A 21,405-nucleotide genomic window follows, 5' to 3' on the forward strand; every position below is an offset into this window, starting at 1 on the left:
CAGACCTAGAGACACATACAGACTGAAAGTAAGGGGATGGAAAAAGATATTCCATGCAAATGGAAACCAAAAGAAAGCTGGAGTAGCAATTCTCATGTCAGACAAAATAGACTTTAAAATAAAGACTATTAGAAGAGACAAAGAAGGATACTGCATAATGATCAAGGGATCGATCCAAGAAGAAGATATAACAATTGTAAACATTTAAACACCCAACATAGGAGCACCTCAATACATAGGCAAATACTAACAGCCATAAAAGGGGAAATCGACAGTAACACATTCATAGTAGGGGACTTTAACACCCCACTTTCACCAATGGACAGATCATCCAAAATGAAAATAAATAAGGAAACACAAGCTTTAAATGATACATTAAACAAGATGGACTTAATTGATATTTATAGGACATTCCATCCCAAAACAACAGAATACACATTTTTCTCAAGTGCTCATGGGACATTCTCCAGGATAGATCATATCTTGGGTCACAAATCAAGCATTGGTAAATTTAAGAAAATTGAAATTGTATCAAGTATCTTTTCCGACCACAATGCTATGAGACTACATATCAATTACAGGAAAAGATCTGGAAAAAATACAAACACATGGAGGCTAAACAATACACTACTTAATAATGAAGTGATCACTGAAGAAATAAAAGAGGAAATAAAAAAATACCTAGAAACAAATGACAATGAAAACACGATGACCCAAAACCTATGGGATGCAGCAAAAGCAGTTCTAAGAGGGAAGTTTATAGCAATACAATCCTACCTTAAGAAACAGGAAACATCTTGAATAAACAACCTAACCTTGCACCTAAAGCAATTAGAGAAAGAAGAACAAAAAAACCCCAAAGTTAGCAGAAGGAAAGAAATCATAAAAATCAGATCACAAATAAATGAAAAAGAAGTGAAGGAAACAATAGCAAAGATCACTAAAACTAAAAGCTGGCTCTTTGAGAAGATAAACAAAATTGATAAACCATTAGCCAGACTCATCAAGAAAAAAAGGGAGAAGACTCAAATCAATAGAATTAGGAATGAAAAAGAAGGAAGTAAAAACTGACACTGCAGAAATACAAAAATTCATGAGAAATTACTACAAGCAAGTCTATGCCAATAAAATGGACAACCTGGAAGAAAATGGACAAATTCTTAGAAATGCAAAACTTGCCAAGACTGAATCACGAAGAAATAGAAAATATGAACAGACCAATCACAAGCACTGAAATTGAAACTGTGATGAAAAATCTTCCAACAAACAAAAGACCAGGACCACATGGCTTCACAGGCGAATTCTATCAAATATTTAGAGAAGAGGTAAAACCTTTCCTTCTCAAACTCTTCCAAAATATAGCAGAGGGAGGAACACTCCCAAACTCATTCTATGAGGCCACCATCACCTTGATACCAAAACCAGACAAGGATGTCACAATGAAAGAAAACTACAGGCCAGTATCACTGATGAACATAGATGCAAAAATCCTCAACAAAATACTAGCAAACAGAATCCAACAGCACAGTAAAAGGATCATACACCATGATCAAGTGGGGTTTATTCCCAGGAATGCAAGGATTCTTCAATATACACAAATCAATCAATGTGATAAACCATATTAACAAACTGAAGGAGAAAAACCATATGATCATCTCAATAGATGCAGAAAAAGCTTTTGACAAAATTCAACACCCATTTATGATAAAAACCCTGCAGAAAGTAGGCATACAGGGAACTTTCCTCAACATAATAAAGGCCATATATGACAAACCCACAGCCAACATCGTCCTCAATGGTGAAAAACTGAAAGCATTTCCACTAAGATCAGGAAAAGACAAGGTTGCCCACTCTCACCACTCTTATTCAACATAGTTTTGGAAGTTTTAGCCACAGCAATCAGAGAAGAAAAGGAAATAAAAGGAATCCAACTTGGAAAAGAAGAAGTAAAGCTGTCACTGTTTGCAGATGATATGATACTATACATAGAGAATCCTAAAGATGCTACCAAAAAACTACTAGAGCTAATCAATGAATTTGGTAAATTAGCAGGATACAAAATTAATGCACAGAAATCTCTGGCATTCCTATAAACTAATGATGAAAAATCTGAAAGTGAAATCAAGAAAACACTCCCATTTACCACTGCAACAAAAAGGATAAAATATCTAGGAATAAACCTACCTAAGGAGACAAAAGACCTGTATGCAGAAAATTATAAGTCACTGATGAAAGAAATTAAAGATGATACAAATAGACAGAGAGATATACCATGTTCTTGGATTGGAAGAATCAACATTGTGAAAATGACTCTACTACCCAAAGCAATCTACAGATTCAGTGCAATCCCTATCAAACTACCACTGGCATGTTTCACAGAACTAGAACAAAAAATTTTACAATTTGTATGGAAACACAAAAGATCCCGAATAGCCAGAGCACTCTTGAGAACGAAAAACGGAGCTGGAGGAATCAGACTCCCTGACTTCAGACTATACTACAAAGTTACAATAATCAAGACAGTATGGTACTGGCACAAAAACAGAAAGATAGATCAATGGAACAGGATAGAAAGCCCAGAGATAAACCCATGCACATATGGTCACCTTATCTTTGATAAAGGAGGCAGGAATGTACAGTGGAGAAAGGACAGCCTCTTCAATAAGTGGTGCTGGGAGAACTGGACTGGTACATGTAAAAGTATGAGATTAGATCACTCCCTAACACCATACACAAAAATAAGCTCAAAATGGATTAAAGACCTAAATGTAAGGCCAGAAACTATCAAACTCTTAGAGGAAAACATAGGCAGAACACTCTATGACATAAATCACAGCAAGATCCTTTTTGACCCACCTCCCAGAGAAATGGAAATAAAAACAAACAAAAAAAATGGGACCTAATGAAACTTCAAAGCTTTTGCACAGCAAAGGAAACCATAAAGAAGACCAAAAGACAACCCTCAGAACGGGAGAAAATACTTGCAAATGAAGCAACTGACAAAGGATTAATCTCCAAAATTTACAAGCAGCTCAATAACAAAAAAATAAACAACCCAATACAAAAATGGGCAGAAGACCTAAATAGACATTTCTCCAAAGAAGATATACAGACTGCCAACAAACACATGAAAGAATGCTCAACATCATTAATCATTAGAGAAATGCAAATCAAAACTACAATGGGATATCATCTCACACCAGTCAGAATGCCCATCATCAGAAAATCTAGAAACAATAAATGCTGGAGAGGGTGTGGAGAAAAGGGAACACTCTTGCACTGCTGGTGGGAATGTGAATTGGTACAGCCACTATGGAGAACAGGATGTAGGTTCCTTAAAGAACTACAGAGAGAACCACCATATGACCCAGCAATCCCACTACTGGGCATATACCCTGAGAAAACCATAATTCAAAAAGAGCCATGTACCAAAATGTTCACTGCAGCTCTGTTTACAATAGCCCAGTGATGGAAACAACCTAAGCGTCCATCATCGGATGAATGGATAAAGAAGATGTGGCACATATATACACTGGAATATTACTCAACCATAAAAAGAAACGAAATTGAGCTATTTGTAATGAGGTGGATGGACCTAGAGTCTGTCATACAGAGTGAAGTCAGTCAGAAAGAGAAAGACAAACACCGTATGCTAACACATATATATGGAATTTAAGAAAAACACAATGTCATGAAGAACCTAGGGGTAAGACAGGAATAAAGACACAGACCTACTAGAGAACGGACTTGAGGAAATGGGGAGGGGGAAGGGTAAGCTGTGACAAAGCAAGACAGTGGCATGGACATATATACACTACCAAACGTAAAATAGATAGCTAGTGGGAAGCAGCTGCATAGCACAGGGAAATCTGCTCAGTGCTCTGTGACCACCTAGAGGGGTGGGATAGGGAGGATGCGAGGGAGGGAGAGGCAAGAGAGAAGAGATATGGGAACATATGTATATGTATAACTGATTCACTTTATTATAAAGCAGAAACTAACACACCATTGTAAAGCAATTATACTCCAATAAAGATGTAAAAAAAAAACCAAAAAAAATTACATACAAAGAATAATAGTAAAAGCAGCAAGGGAAAAGCAACAATTTGCATACAAGGGAATCCCCATAAGGTTAACAGCTGATCTTTCAGCAAAAACTCTGCAAGCCAGAAGGGAGTGGCAGGACATATTTAAAGTGATAAAAGGACAAACCCTACAACCAGGATTACGCTACCCAGCAAGGATCTCATTCAGATTCGATGGAGGAATTAAAACCTTTACAGACAAGCAAAAGTTAAGAGAATTCAGCACCAACAAACCAGCTTTACAGCAAATGCTAAGGGAACTTCCCTAGGCAGGAAACACAAGAGAAGGAAAAGACCTACAAAAACAAACCCAAAACAATTAAGCAAATGGTAATAGGAACATACATATCGATAATTACCTTAAATGTAAATGGATTAGGTGTTCCACCCAAAAGACATAGACTGGCTGAATGGATACAAAAACAAGACCCGAATATATGCTGTGTACAAGAGACCCACTTCAGGGGGCTTCCCTGGTGGCGCAGTGGTTGGGAGTCCGCCTGCCGATTCAGGGGACGTGGGTTCGTGCCCCGGTATGGGAGGATCCCACGTGCCGCGGAGCGGCTGGGCCTGTGAGCCATGGCCACTGAGCCTGTGCGTCCGGAGCCTGTGCTCCGCAATGGGAGAGGCCGCGGTGGTGAGAGGCCCGCGTACCGCAAAAAAAAAAAGAGACCCACTTCAGACCTAGGGACATATACAGATTGAAAGTGAGGGGATGGAAAAAGATATTCCATGCAAATGGAAATCAAAAGAAAGCTGGAGTAGTAATTCTCATATCAGACAAAATAGACTTTAAATTAAAGACTATTACAAGAGACAAAGAAGGACACTCCATAATGATCAAGGGGTCGATCCAAGGAGAATATATAACAATTGTAAATATTTATGCACCCAACATAGGAGCACCTCAATACATAAGACAAATGTTAACAGCCATAAAAGGGGAAATTGACAGTAACACAATTATAGTAGGGGACTTTACCGCCCCACTTTCACCAATGGACAGATAATCCAAAATGAAAATAAATAAGGAAACACAGCTTTAAATGATACATTAAACAAGATGGACTTAAATGACATTTATAGGACATTCCATCCGAAAACAACAGAATACACTTTCTTCCCAACTGCTCACGGAAAAATTCTCCAGGATAGATCCTATCTTGGGTCACAAATCAAGCCTTTGTAAATTTAAGAAAATTGAAATCATATCAAGTATCTTTTCCTCACAACACTATGAGACTAGATATCAATTACAGGGGAAAAAAATGTAAAAAATACAAACACATGGAGCCTAAACAATACACTACTACATAACCAAGGTATCACTGAAGAAATCAAAGAGAAAATCAAAAAATACCTAGAAACAAATGACAATGAAAACACGATGACCCAAAACCTAAGGGATGCAACAAAAGCAGTGCTAAGAGGGAAATTTATAGCAATAAAATCCTACCTCAAGAAACAAGAAAAATCTCAAATAAACAACTTATCCTTACACCTAAAGCAATTAGAGAAAGAAGAACAAACAAAACCCAAAGTTAGCAGAAGGAAAGAAATCATAAAGATCAGACCAGAAATAAATGAAAAAGAAATGAAGGAAACAATAGCAAAGATCAATAAAACTAAAAGCTGGGTCTTTGAGAAGATAAACAAAATTGATAAACCACTAGCCAGACTCAGCAAGAAAAAAAGGGAGAAGACTCAAATCAATAGAATTAGAAATGAAAAAGGAGAAGTTACAACTGACACTGCAGAAATACAAAGGATCATGAGAGATTACTACAAGAAACTCTATGCCAATAAAATGGACAACCTGGTAGAAACAGACAAATTCTTAGAAAAGTGCAACCTTCCGAGACTGAACCAGGAAGAAATAGAAAATATAAACAGACCAATCACAAGCACCGAAATTGAAACTGTGATGAAAAATCTTCCAACAAACAAAAGCCCAGGACCAGATGGCTTCACAGGCGAATTCTATCACATTTAGAGAAGAGGTAACGCCTATCTTTCTCAAACTCTTCCAAAATATAGCAGAGGGAGGAACACTCCCAAACTCATTCTACGAGGCCACCATCACCCTGATACCAAAACCGGACAAAGATGTCACAAAAAAGAAAACTACAGGCCAATATCACTGATGAACATAGATGCAAAAATCCTCAACAAAATACTAGCAAACAGAATCCAACAGCATATTAAAAGGATCATACACCATGATCAAGTGGGGTTTATTCCAGGAATGCAAGGATTCTTCAATATACGCAAATCAATCAATGTGATAAACCATATTAACAAATTGAAGGAGAAAAACTATATGATCATCTCAATAGATGCAGAGAAAGCTTTTGACAAAATTCAACACCCTTTTATGATAAAAACCCTGCAGAAAGTAGGCATAGAGGGAACTTACCTCAGCATAATAAAGGTCATATATGACAAACCCGTATACACTACCAAATGTAAAATAGATAGCTGGTGTGACGCAGCCGCAAAGCACAGGGAAATCCGCTCAGTGCTTTGTGACCACCTAGAGGGGTGGAATAGGGAGGGTGGGAGGGAGATGCAAGAAGGAGGGGATGTGGGGATATATGTATACATATAGCTGATTCACTTTGTTATACAGCAGAAACTAACACATTGTAAAGCAATTATACTCCAATAAAGATGTTTAAAAAAAAAAAAAAAGAGGGGGTAGAACAGCGAAATCGATGTCCATTGCATCAAGCCAGCAGGAAAAATATCACATATTATAATACATGGAATAAACTTTTAGTAATACTTCTAATAATTTTTACTTAGGTAGCATCTAATTATAAGCCAGCAACTGAGTTGTCCCCACCCAGCTCTTAGCAGCTATACCTAAAGAGAACCAAGGCTTTCCCTATACCATGTGTGGCAGGATACAGAACACAGCTCCAGGTCAATCCTGGATTTTCTGCCACTTACAAGCCTTCTGGTTATGAACCAGTTCATGAACCTCTCTGAGCCAGTTTCTTCTTGACAGAACTATGGCCAAGATCTGAAGAAAAGATGAGATAAAGATGAGCTATCAACACTTCATGAAACGGTACCCGGCTTTTCTTGTCAGATAGCACGGTACAGTGAGCACAGGCTCAGAGCTGGAGAGTTACGGGTTTGAATCTCAAGTCTGCTAACTAGTGTCTTGTTACTTAGGAACAGTAGCTAACATCTCGAGACTTTATTTTCCCCATCCGTAAAATGGGGATAATGATACCTCCACCTTGCTTTTTAAGAGACGTCTTCACAGTGAGTTTTGCAAGGGCAGGGACCAGCACTTGTAGGTAGTCAGTAAGGGTGGCCATAGTAGTGGTTTTGCTGCTGTTGTTATTTTTACTATAATCACTGTGCTGGTTGATTGATCTGGGAAGGCTGTGGGACCGACTGAAAAACAAGGTGAAGAAAGAAGGGAGAGAGAAGCAGCGCTGCCTTGACAGAAAGAAAGGGACTAGTGGCATGTGGGGAGAAAAAACAGGTTAAGAAAAATAGAAATCTTTAAAAAGGCCAGGGTGGGAGGTCACTCCTGGGAGAGAGCCAATAACCACGTGAAAGTAGGTTGAGGAGAGGAAGAACAGAACTCATGGGGATGGCGGGGGTGGGGGCAGTTCTGATGAAAACTTCAAATAGACACGTGAGAATAAAAAGCTTCCCTGGGACATGGGGCCACAGGTGGGCACTGTGATTCGTATGATTAGAGAGGTTCCTTGGAAAGAACATGCCATCACGACAGCCAGTTGAAAGGTGTGATGGCTGCTATGTAGGCATCCAAAGAGAGCTGCTTTCATTACACTGAGAGAATATAACAAACATATACAAATTCTAGCAGGTGTTCACTCCCCTACTGCCTCCTAGTTTAAGGGAAAGAGGGTAACAAGGAAAAGAGCCTGTCATTTCCAGTGCATAACTGAATAGCAGAAACCCTGTGGAGAGGGGACATGAAGTTACCACTGGCCTTCAGGACTTTAAGTACCAAAATAATAGCCCATCTCCAACCAGAGGACACCATATGTGTTTCAGGGGAAATTTCTGAGAGGGAATTTACTGCTACACAAATCACCCTTGCCTAACCACAACTAACCAATCAGGTTACTCAAAGAAATCAAGGACGTTCTTTGTAAATATCACACTAGGATCCCTGATTTCCAGCACACAGGGGAGAGGCCTTCCCAGTTCCATCTCATGAAGGAACGGCTGCAGGTGCCTCATGCCAGGCCCTACCCTGTCTTCAATAATGCAGATTCTTCACCTCACCTCCAAGGTGCACAGCTGCCCAGTTACAGAAAGTCTCCATCAACCGGGCAGCTGAAGCTTGCTCACCATAGAATGGAGGGAAACTTGGTGACCTCAGCTTCTGAGGACTCAGAACACCTGATATTAAAAGGGCTTCCTGGGACTTCTCTGGTGGCACAATGGTTAAGAATCCTCCTGCCAATGCAGGGGACACAGGTTTGAGCCCTGGTCTGGAAGATCTCACATGCCGCGGAGCAACTAAGCCCATGCGCCACAACTACTGAGCCTGCATGTCACAATTACTGAAGCCCATGCGCCTAGAGCCTGTGCTCCGCAACAAGAGAGGCCACCACAATGAGAAGCCTGCGCACCGCAACAAAGAGTAGCCCCCGCTCGCCGCAACTAGAGAAAGCCCACGCACACCAACAAAGACCCAACGCAGCCGAAAAATAAATAAATAATTTTAAGAAAACAAAACAAAGTAGACACTCGATATTGAAAGAAAAAAAAGGGGGCTTCCTGCTTCTCCTGGCCTCTCTGTTAAGGGGAAACAAATCGAAGCATTTCTTGAAACACTGGGAAATCTACTCAGCTGTACTAGTATAGGTTGTGCCTTTCTAGCAAAGACATGTCAGCCCAGACCAAGATGAACAGAACAAACCCCCAGATAGGTGAGCAATGCATAGAGACCCAGGTTGAACATGGACAGAAACAGTGAGTGAAGGAACGTGGAGGGAAGAGCCATGAGAAATAGGCCAATGGCCATCGTGGAGGACAGACAGGGTGATATATAGGGGATGGCAATGTGGTGCCCATCCAAGGAGCTCAGGATAGGAGCAGGCTAAGGGCGGAAGGGCCCACACGGAGCGGGCATGAAACTGATGGCAGAGAACATGGCGGGTGCAAGAGAGACTCTAAAACAACGTTCTCTTTTTGCAATCCCAGCTGATACCTTCATCACGGCTGCTTCAGGGAGGAGCCACAACAAAGCTGTTTGGTTTTTATTTGACAGTGTACAGAGAGCCGCTGCTTGGCCGCATTTTACATGAAACCATGATTTCTGAGGCAAAAACACTGGTGCAGGGTGAGAAAATTTATTCCTAGGATTTGATTGGCTTCTTTCAAACAAACGGTAAAAGATGTAGGATTTATCCCTGCACATCAGCTTTCAAACTGTCTTCACCAATACATATTTCCCCAGAGCACACACAGGACAGGGCTCGGTGAGAAAACAATGTTCACTTTCTCATTTCCAGTAGGTCTCAAAATATTAAATTTACGTCAAAGGACAAATCCCTTCCAAGCCCTGTGAAAGGAGAATGCTCACAAGAACAAAAAGAAGGAGGTGAACTCAAAAGTCCTCTTATTGTGTCTTCAAGTTGCTTGGTTACTAACAGTTTAAATACTCATTACTGGCCCTTTTGCAGAATTGAGCAGCTGAGATCTTTTATCGAATTTTCATTCCTTAATAAAACACAATTCTTTAGGCAGATTTACCCATACCTAAGAAAACACATTCGGCTTAAAAAAATTAAATGCAACCGATGTTGACAACGCTATATAATTTAGCATTCGAGCTCAGAAAGAAAGGGGGATTAAGTGATCATATTCCCCCAGGACCATGGCTGCCCCTGTGTCCAGACAAGCCTAAAAGTACCCAACTTGTCTGTAACCGATTCTGATAAACCAGCAGCAAGACCGCTAAGTACTAGGACTGAGGAATGAGGGGAAATAGGTACCACAGAGTTCAGGATTTGTCTCTCCCCTTAATTCACAACCCGAGATAAAGACAAATGAGAAGAGGGCAGGAACAGAATAACAGGAAGGTTAATCCCAGGAAAAGAGAGAAAGACGAGGTTCATCCAGTGGTAGAAAAAGATCTATTTAAACACCTAAATACTCTACCTATTGCCAGGTATCACCGACATTAGCCAACAGAATTACTGTATAATCAACTGGAGGGGAAAGGGAAAAGTTCCCACATGTGGACCAGAAAGCCTCCTCCACTGCATCTTATTGGCTGCTCTGCTTTTCACTGTGGAAAAATGAGTCACAACATGTGATACTAGGTGATACGGGCAACTTATGACTGTCAGACCATCCTGGAATGAGGTCCAGGTAGTGCCAGTAAGGCAGCTATTGTGCAAATATTCCTGATGTCTGATTCTTTGCAAGATATTTTAAACAAAATACAAATCATTATTTTGTTGTAAAATAAAACATGGCACATCGAAACCTCAAAATGGTTTTGCTCTTCTAATATGGTCATAACCTTACTTTAGATGAAAGAGGGGCAAATACCCTTCACAAGTAGGGTTTTTAAATTAAAAACATTCAGAGATATATTTTGCTTTGTTTTGCGTAACTCTCTTTTGACTTCCATCCACCAACTTTTGAAGCCTGCATAGGACCGTAGTCCCCAAAGAGAAGACATGCCAAATATTTGTTGTTTTTAAACATGGCTGGTTAGTCAATAAAATAATAACTCCTTCCGTTTATTTCACTTAAAGCCCGTGTGTCCTCGCTCTGTCCTTTCTACTACTATGGGTGTTGAGATCTCCAAGAGTGTAACTTGAGAGCCCCTATGACATCGTGATGATATCCACATGTAAGACTTGCAATATTTAGGGCCAAGCAGACAGGGTGGCAGTCTACAGTAAATACTGGTTCCAAAAATTTAGAGGTAAAGTCATCCCTGGAGAAGGAAACTACTGAGATTCAACACATGATTCGGAAGTGGTTTGCAAACACACCGCTGATGAAGAACTGGGCAACAGTCAAGGTCGGCATAGCCTGCCAGTAATGAAAGACAGTTTTAAAGGAATCCTTGGTCCAGTAACACATCTGAAGATAGATAGTGTTAAAGAAGTCAAGTGATCTGCACAGAGAGTGTTTCAATATATCCCTTTGGGAGACAGTTTTCAGTCAATAGCAATGCCTTATCTATTGCTTTAAAATTGGATATAATATTTTTAAGGACAATGTGCCTGCGTCGGTTCTGACCCCATGATTTCAAAGCAATTTCATGATCATTTATTTGGTGTGCCAAATAGCGTGACCCCAAGAAGATGCCCCAGATACTGAACACAGTACTCCAGTTCCTGGAAAAATATTCACCCCACTGTAAATCGCTGTATCAACTTCCTGGTTTATCATGTATTTCTTAGGGGTTTACTGTGTGTCAACACCTAAGAGCCTCAGGAACTCTGGGAAAATTGAATCCAGAAAGCTGTCTCTTGTCATTAAACCGCAGAGTCTCCACCAAGGAATACCTAGTGAGGCTTTAATTGAGCGAACGCCAGCTTCGTTCGGCAGCATCTTTTTTTTTTTTTTTTTTTTTTTTTAAAGCAGAAAAGACACAGTGTTCCCCCTGCCTGAGGACTGTTCAGTTCTCCTCCAATAGCACTGTGTGCTCTCAACAGATCATTCAAATGTACCCCCCACCAAAACGATGATGTTTTGTTCTGGTGAACAGTAGTTAATGCAGATGTCAGAACAACCAGGAGTCATTTTTATTGTGAAGACTTGATGTGTAATTCAAACTTGTGAATTCAATAACTTCTCATTCTAGCACCCAGAGGAAATGTGTCTAGTCTAGCTCATTGCAATCAAATGCCCTCCAGCACACTGAACACCCATTTAGAAAGAACAAGCTACTCCAAACACTTGCAGCACCAGGGTTGGGTGCACATGGGAGATTGCAGCCCCCTGGAAATAGGAAATCACGTAATTTCGCTACCAAAAAAAAAAAAAGTCATTATCTCTTTATTTACTTCACCTGGGATGCTCTGAAGACTAGCTACCTTTTCCCCTTTCCCTGAGAGCCCTAGGGCCTTCATGAAATACATCATTTCCCAATGATGTACCTAAAATACATCTCTTAATGAGTGTCTAGATGGGTCAAAGCTGCATTATTTGTCGGTGTAGATGAGGCTTAAAACTTGGCTTGGCCTTAGGCGTTGAGGTCAGTAATTTAGAGGGTAGTCTTGAAAAGACTCCTGAACTCCAAAAAGAGTACAAATTATACCTGGCACTTGCCTTGTGCCAGACACTACCTGGGAGCTTTTGACATGTTTCTAATTCTCCCCAATGACTCTGCAAGATAGTTATTATCCAGCTTTTACTAATGGAGAACATGAGAGATAGGAATGTTAAATAACATTCCCAAGGTCACACAGCCAGACAGTCAAAGAGACAAGTCCATCTGATGTCTCAAGACTTTTCCTTGAAATGCACTGGAGCGCTTCTCAGAACATCCTTGCTCAGTTCTGGATCAATGACTAACTTTAAACAATCAGCCTCTCTTTGCCTCAGTTTTTCTCCTCTATAAAATAAAGGTAGTGCACTAAGTAATTCTGAGTTTCCTTGTTGCTTTAAATCTTATGACACCATGTGAGTTCCACAGTTAAAGACCATACTGCCCAACACGCAATGCAGTGACATTTCCCTAGGATTTGTAGAAGCCTTTGAAATTCTAAAGCACAAAATCTTGTTTATAATCTATAGGTTAAACACTCTGCTAGCAGTTACCTTCAATAGGCAGTTTCCAAAACTGAACGTGGAGGGCAACAAATGGTCATGGTCCTTCCTAAAAGTTTGATTGTAGTCAACAGAAAACAAACAAACAAATGTATGCTCCTCAGTGAATCTAACTATAGTCATGTAATTATTATGGGGTGATCTTTGAGGGCTGGGCCTGTAGACAACTGTAGCTGCCACAGTTCCACCAGTGTCTTTCATGTGCTTTGGACTAAGTTTGCCTTCCAGTAATACCTCTTCCATATGTAGATATGAATATCTGAGAGCTGAAGCACTATAGCTGAAGTTCTTTGCAAAATTCCAGGTTCGAATAATTCAGTCCATTGTAAGATCCCCTGTTGGTATTTGGGATTTTAAATTAGGCAAAATGGTTTTGTTGTAACTGGGAACTATTTCTGGGAATGTAGCAAAGTAGTTGAAGTCAGACTCAGGTGCAAGTCGTGTTCTGCCATGAACAGGCCGTGTGACAGAGGGTTAGGTAGAGAGCTGACTCACCTCCTCTGAGCCTCAACTCCTTACTGGCAAATGAGCAGAATAACATCTACCTTAAAGGGTTGTTGTGGGGCAATATGAAGTGAGATAAAGTACAGACCTTGGCTAATATCATACTTGGATTCCGGAAACAGCCTCCTAACCGGTCTCTCTGCTTCTATCCCAGCCTGCATAGACTTTTCTCAGCTCAGCCGCTAAAGGGATTTGGATAAAAATGGAAGTGAAAGAACTTGCTATCTCACTCACAGTAAAAGCCAAATGTTCTTCTGTGTCATAAGGCCCTCCAGGATCTGCACCCTCCCCTTGCCCCCTCACCCCCTAGTTTTCTGTCCTTATCTCTGGTCACCCTCTGTCTTGAACAGTGTGGCAGCCACACTGCCCTCCCTGAAGGCTCTGGAGTGCACCAGGCACGCTCCTGCCTTAGGACCTTTGAACTTGCTGCTACCTCTGCCTGAAATTCTCCTTCCCTGGACACGTGCGTGGCTTATTTCCTCACTCCTGTGGGTCTCTGCTCAAAGAGCACCTTCTCAGTACGTGCTTCCTTGGTGTCCTTTCCAAAATGATCATCCCTCTGCTACCAAGACCTCCTTTCTCCCTTCTCTGCTATATTATTTTTTACTTTAGTATTTATTACCATATAACAGATTATAGAGTTTACTTATTTGTCTTGTTTCTTAGCTGTTTTGCCCTCTAGAATCTAAGTTGCCAATACACAGATCTTTGATTGGTTTGTCCACTCCTATGACCCGAGTTTTTAGAGTTGTGCCTAGCATATTAGTACTCATTAAAGCAGCCGCATAGCACAGGGAGATCAGCTCCGTGCTTTGTGTCCACCTAGAGGGGTGGGATGGGGGGGTGGGATAGGGAATGTGGGAGGGAGACGCAAGAGGGAGGAGATATGGGGATACGTGTATATGTATAGCTGATTCACTTTGTTGTACAACAGAAACTAACACACCATTGTAAAGCAATTATACTCCAATAAAGATATTTTTAAAAAACTGTTTGATAAAGAAAAGGAAAGAAGGAAGTGTTTTGAAGGCAGTACTGTCCACAGTAGCAAAAAGCTGGAAAAAATAACTGTCAACAGATAAGTGGATAAATAAATTGCTGTATGACACACAAAAATTACTATGTAGTAGTGAAAAAACGAAGGTAACTATGTGAAAAACATATTGATACATGGTTCTTAGAAATATAATTTGAGTGAACAGTAAGTTGCAGAAAACTATAATACACAGCATAATACCAAAGCCCAATTATAAGAAAAACAAAACAGTATATTGTTAGGAATACATTCATAGGTGATAAAAACCATATATATATATATATATATATATATATATATAATTTTTTTAAGGGATAGTTAAAGGAAATCCCTGAACAGTACCTGCCTGTAGCTGTCGCATATGTAAATCAGGCTTACCACACAAAACAATAGACTATATCATTTAAATATACATATATAAATATATAGAGAAGGTAAGAAAATAAACAGAAATGGGATGTACAACTGCTTCAGGTTAACAGTTATCTCAAGAGAGAAGACCGAGATGAAATGTGAAGGGGTATCATTAACTGTATCTGTAATATTTTCTTCTTTCCTTCCTCAATTATATTCTTTCTTCCGTCCTCTTTCTCTCCCTTCACCTTCCTTCCTTTCTCTTTGAGAGAAGAGAGAGAGAAAGTGAGATAGATGGAGAAAGGGAGGGAGAGAGAAAGGGAGGGAGAGAGAGAGAGAGAGAAAGGAAGGGAGAGAGATGGAGAGAGAGATCTGAAGCAAATATGACAAACAGTTAAAACCTAACTTGACATTTTATATGATTCTGTTACATCATTTTCTATGTAAATATTTTTCAACAGCTTTTAAATGTTCCAAAATTTAAAGTAAAAGTTATATAATATCATGAGAAAATTTGTTTGTTAACATGAACACAGAACAAATGAATAATTTTCTAAAGAACAAGTCATTTTTCAAAATGCGATGATTAAAAAAAATAGACTGAAGACTGTTTAAGAAATGAAGTAGTAATTTAATATCTACCTACAGGGCAGGGGTGGGGGGAGAGGCCCAGATGATTTTACAAACAAGTTTTACCTAATATTCAAGGAAGAGATAATCCCAATATTATGCAAGTATTCAAGATAAAAATGGATGGATAAAAAGGAAATTCTCTCTAACTCTTTAGAAGGCAAGTAAATCCTGGATTCTAATAACAGACAAGGACCATAAGAAAACCATAAGAAATTATAAGATAAGAAAATTAAATAAAGTATAAGATTTAGAAAAGAAAACTTCCCTTCACTGAAATTAAAATTGTAGATTTTAGAAAATTCAAAAGATTTCTATTCAAAATATTAAAACTAATGAGAAACAGAAAATTTCCCAGATAAAAACTAAGTATAAAATAATTATGTTTTTATATAGAAAATTTTTAAGTAAAAATAAATTGATAAAAAGATGTCATTTAAAGCAGCAGCAAAAACAATACACTTTTCAGGAATAAATTTAAAGAGAGAGAATGAGAGGTATGCCACCCCTTCATGGACAAAATTATTTTAAAAATCATTAAAAGTCATTAAGGAGACAAATAAAGGAGATAAATATGTGGAAAGATATAACATATTCACTCATGGGAGAAAAACCCAACAGTGTGAAAGTGTTAAGTATTCCCAAATTAAGCTATAATTTCCATGTAATTAAAAATTCCAACAGGATTTGGAGGAATCTGAAAAGCATGTAATCCTGAAATGCATACGGAAAAGCCAAGGGCCCAGAACAGGCATGAAATATAAAGAAGAAGAATATGAACAAGAACAAGGTAGGATTGTTGTCTGGCCAGATACTACAGCACCCCCGCCCCACCTTATCTGCAGGGGATTCATTCCAAGACCCCTAGTGGATGCCTGAAACCATGGATAGTACCCAACCGTATATATACAATGTTTTTGTCCCATGCCTACCTATGATAAAGTTTAATTTATAAATTAGGCACAGTAACAGCTTAACAACAACAATAATAAAATAGAATTATAATATACAGTGATAAAATTATGTGAATGTGGTCTCTCTCTCTCTCAAAATATCTCATTGTACTGTACTCACGTTTCTTGTGATGATGTAAGATGACACAATGCCTAGATGATAAGAGAAAGTGAGGTGAATGAAGTAGGCATTGTGACATAGGCTTAGGCTACTATTGACTTTCTGACGAGTCAGAAGGAGGATCATCAAGACATGACCTATGAATTGTTTATTTCTAGAATTTTCCACTTAATATTTTCAGACCATGATTGACTGTGGGTAGCTAAAACTGTAGAAAGTGAAACTGCAGATAACAGGGGTGGGTGTGGGTGAGGGGGTACTTTCAGCACAGTGGTTAATTGCACAAACTCTGAAGTCAGACTTCATGAATTTGAATCTCTGTTCTGCAATTTACTGCCTATGCGAGCTTGGTTGAGTTTTTTCACATGATTCTTGTTCAGATAAAATGACTTCATACATAAAGCCCTTCCAATTTGCCTGACATGTAATAAGTGTTTTGTAAGTGTTACATATTACTATGGAAATACTAAATTAGCAAAAGACGTAACTAGACAATTCACTAAAGTAGAAACTTTAATGTCCAATAAACATGGAAAATTGTGTCAACCTCACTAACACCTAGGGAAATGCAAGTTAAAGCAATAAAAAAAAACCCAAAAAATTTAAACGTCTGACAATACCAAGTATTAAGGAAGTTGTGAAGAAAAAAGTAATTTTTTTAAACTACAACATCTTCAATAAACAATCTGGCAATATTTATTAAAGCTGAGTAACACATAAACTACAATCCAACAATTTTACTCATGGTGAGTACTCTAGAAAACTCTCCGAAGTCTTGTAGAACATGACTTGCAGAGTATCAATCATTACAGTTTTGACACAGATAGATCAAGATGGTGGAGTAGGAGGACATGGAACTCACTGTCCTCCCACAGACACATCAAAAATACATCTGCACATGGAACAATTCTCACTAGAAACTGGCAGAAAGACTCCTATACAATCAAAGCTATAAGAAGGATATACATGGAATTGGGTAGGAAAGGAAGAGAAGCAATCAGGTCAGGACCTATGGCCCTGGGAGGAGACTCAGAGGAAAAGCAAGATTACATGGGCAGAAATTCACCCTGGGAGTGAGCAGTTCAAGCCACTTACTGGGCACTCCATCCCTGACTCTTATCTAGGGAAGACAAGCCCCTTGGCTGGTTGGAGGGCTGCTGGAACTAACAGGAGGGCTATGGAAAGCCTGGGCTCCACTCGTAAGGAGTGTGTGCATGCTTCCTTGCCCCCAAAGGCAGAATGGAGAAGGCAGATTTAAGACTTCTTTGTCCAGTTTCCTATGACAGAGCCAGCACACGCCCCAGCCTGAGCTGAGCAAACACTCCAGCTCCACTTACTCCATGTTACAGCTCTGCATTGGACCAAGAGCTGCCACGACTGAGAAGCAGGTTGGCCATGGGGCACAGAGGCAATTCAGACACAGGGTGGCATCTGGGTGGGGTGGGGGCAGTCATTGTTGGTGTGTACCCAGAAGCACATCAGAAGCAGCCTGGAACTCTGATGGTGGCCAGTCCCCCACAGCCCATGCCCCAGTACATGCAAAGAGGCAATGTGGGTCCCATCTACCCTGCAAGTACAGCTCCACAACAGGGTGGGGGGAGTTACTGGCTATGAGGGACAAAGAGTACTTGGACCCAAGACCAGGGCTGAGCAGGGCGAGGGCAAAAATTGCTGGTATCTGCACAAACAGTGCATCAGAGGCAGCTCAGACCTTTGTCTGCAGCTGATCTGCTGCAGCCCATGCCCCATCATATCTAGGAACCTACACAGGCCCCCCTTATTTTAGGACTGCTCCCCTCTGGGGCAAGGGTCCCAGTGCTGGGAGAGAGGAAAACGTACACATAAAGAAAACAGAGCCAGCTCAGACCCGAATCTCAGAGCTCTACCTCACACCTGGCTGTAGATCTAGCCCCTCCATCTCCAGCCTCACTTCCTACCAAGGTGATAGCTGCCAGCATATCCTGAAGAAAGACATGACTTTGGTCCACGTCAAATCTAGCTCTCCAATCAAAGGCACTGGGCATAAGCAGGCTATAGCGGACACTCCTACGTAAGGGCACCACTTCAAGACCTCAACTAATAATTGTTGGACCTAACTTCATAGAGATAGAGATAGTTAAACAAAATGAAAAGGCAGAGGAACTGCTCCCAGTTGAAAGAACAAGAGAAAACCCCTGAAGAAATAATGAAATAGCAATAAACAATTTACCAGATAAAGAATTCAAAACATTAGTAATATGAGTGCTTACTGAATTAGGGAAAAATAGTAGATGAACACAGTGAAAAATTTAACAAGAAACTAGAAAATATGAAAAAAACAATCAAATGAGGAATTTCATAAGGAAAATAAAAAACACACTGGAAGGAATGAATAGCATAGTAAATGATACAGAAAAATGCACAAGTAATCTGTAAAATATAATAATGGAAATCACCCAATTAGAAGAGAAAAATAAAAACAAATTGGAAAAAAATGAAAACAGCTTAAGAAATCTTTGGGATAATACCAAGCATACCAACATTCGTATTATAGGGGTCCCAGAAGAAGAGAGAGAGGAGGATTGAAAATGTATTCAATGAACCCACACACCTATGGACAATTAATCTTCGACAAAGGAGCCAAGACTATACATTAGGGAAAAGACAGTCTGTTCAGCAAGTGGTGTTGGAAAAGTTGGACAGCTACATGAAATGCGTGTTAGAACACACCCTCACACCATACACAAAAATAAACTCAAAATGGCTTAAAGACTTAAATATAAGACATGACACCATTAAACTCCTAGAAGAGAACATAGGCAAAACTTTCTCTGACATAAATCATACCAATGTTTTCTTAGGTCAGTCTCCCAAGCAATGGAAACAAAAGCAAAAATAAACAAATGAGACCTAATCAAACTTACAAGCTTCTGTACAGCAAAGGAAACCTATGGACTGGGAGAAAATATTTGCATATGATGAGACAGACAAGGACTTAATTTCCAAAATATACAAACAGCTCATACAACTCAGTAACAAAAAGAAGACCTAAATAGACATTTCTCCAAAGAAGACATAGAGATGACCAATAGGCACCTAAAAAGATTTACATTTCTCTAATAATTAGTAATGCTTATCATCACTAATTATTAGAGAAATGCAAATCAAAACTATAGTGAGGTACCATCTCACGCTAGTCAGAATGGCCATCATTAAAAAGTCTACAATAAATGTTGGAGAGGGTATGGAGAAAACATTCCCTCTTATACTGTTGGTGGGAGTGTAAACTGGTGCAGTCATTATGGAAAACAGTATGGAGGCTTCTCAAAAAACTAAAACTAGAGTTGCCATAAGATCCAGCAATCCCACTCCTGGGCATATACCTAGACAAAACTATAATTTGAAAAGACACATGCACCCCTATGTTCATAGCAGCACTATTTACAATAGCCAAGATACAAAAACAACCTAAATGTCCATTGACAGATGAATGGATAAAGAAGGTGTAGTACATATATACAATGGAATATTACTAAGCCATAAAAAAGAATGGAATAAGGCCATTTGCCACAATATGGATGGACCTAGAGATTATCATACTAAGTGAAGTAAGTCAGAAAGAGAAAGACAAATACCATAAGATATCACTTATATATGGAATCTAAATTATGAGACAGACGAAGATATCTATGAAACAGAAACAGACTCACAGACAAGGAAAACAGACTTGTGGTTGCCAAGGAGGAGGGAGTGTGGGGGAAGGAAGGATTGGGAGTTTGGGATTAGCAGGTGCAAACTAGTATATATAGGATGGATAAACAGCCAGGTCCTACTGTACAGCACAGAGAACTATATTCAATATCCTGTGATAAACCATAATGAAAAGAATATGGAAAAGAATATATATCTACAACTGAGTCACTTTTCTGTACAGCAGAAATTAACGCAAGACTGTAAATCAACTATACTTCAATAAAATTTTAAAAAATAAAAATGAAAATAAATTTATACCTAGATATAGTTTTTTTTTAAAAAAAAGAAAATGTATGCGATGAAATTATGGCTGAAAACTTCACAAACCTGAAGAATGTAATATATATTCAGGTACAGGAAGCACAGAGAGTCCCAAACAAGATGAACCCAAGTAGACCCACACCAAGACATATCATAATTAAAATGACAAAAGATAAAGATAGAATTCTAAAGGCAGCAAGATAAAAACAAAAAGTCATATACACAAGAACCCCCATAAGGTTATCAGCTGATTTTTCTGCAGAAACTTTGCAGGCCAGAAGGAAGTGCCATGATATATTCAAAGGGCTGAAAAAGAAAAACCTATAACTTAGGATACTCTATTCAGCAAGATTATCATTTAGAATAGGAGAGATAAAGAACTTCTCAGACAAGCAAAAACTAAAAAGTTCATCAATATTAAACCTACCCTAAAAGAAATGTTAAAAGGTCTTCTCTAAGTAGAAAAGAAGTAAGAATCTATAGGAAAGGGAAAATCCCACTAGAAAAGGCAAAAATATGGTATTTAATAAATGGCTAACAGAAAAACAAGATATAAAATATGACATTAAAAACACAAAATGTGGGAGAGTAAAAATGTAACTCTTTTAGAATGTGTTTGAACTTAAATGGCTACCAATTTAAAACAAGTAAATATAGTTAGAGGTCAACATATATGAACCCCATGGTAACCATAAATAAAAAACCTAGAGTAGATACACAAAAACTAAACAGAAAAGAACCCAAGCACTCGTAAAGAAAATTAGCAAACCATGAGGGAAGAAACAGAGAAGGACTACACAAAAAACCAGAAAACAGGTAATAAAATGGCAATGACCACATACCTATCAGTAATTACTTTAAAAGTCAATGGACTAGGGGCTTCCCTGGTGGTGCAGTGTTTGAGAGTCCGCCTGCCGATGCAGGGGACACAGGTTT

At 39.2% G+C, this 21,405-nt stretch overlaps 1 long non-coding RNA gene across 1 annotated transcript in view; it reads right to left on the minus strand.

The window, feature by feature from the left end:
• The window catches only part of LOC149747770 (uncharacterized), a 255,263-nt gene that overhangs the window by 91,537 nt on the left and 142,321 nt on the right, over positions 1-21,405 (minus strand). The gene's annotated exons all lie outside the window — the stretch shown is intronic.

This window comes from Delphinapterus leucas, chromosome 13 (assembly GCF_059928025.1).
Source record: "Delphinapterus leucas isolate spDelLeu-1000000601 "Yukka" chromosome 13, BTC_Dleu_Yukka2, whole genome shotgun sequence".
Lineage (NCBI taxonomy): Eukaryota > Metazoa > Chordata > Mammalia > Artiodactyla > Monodontidae > Delphinapterus > Delphinapterus leucas.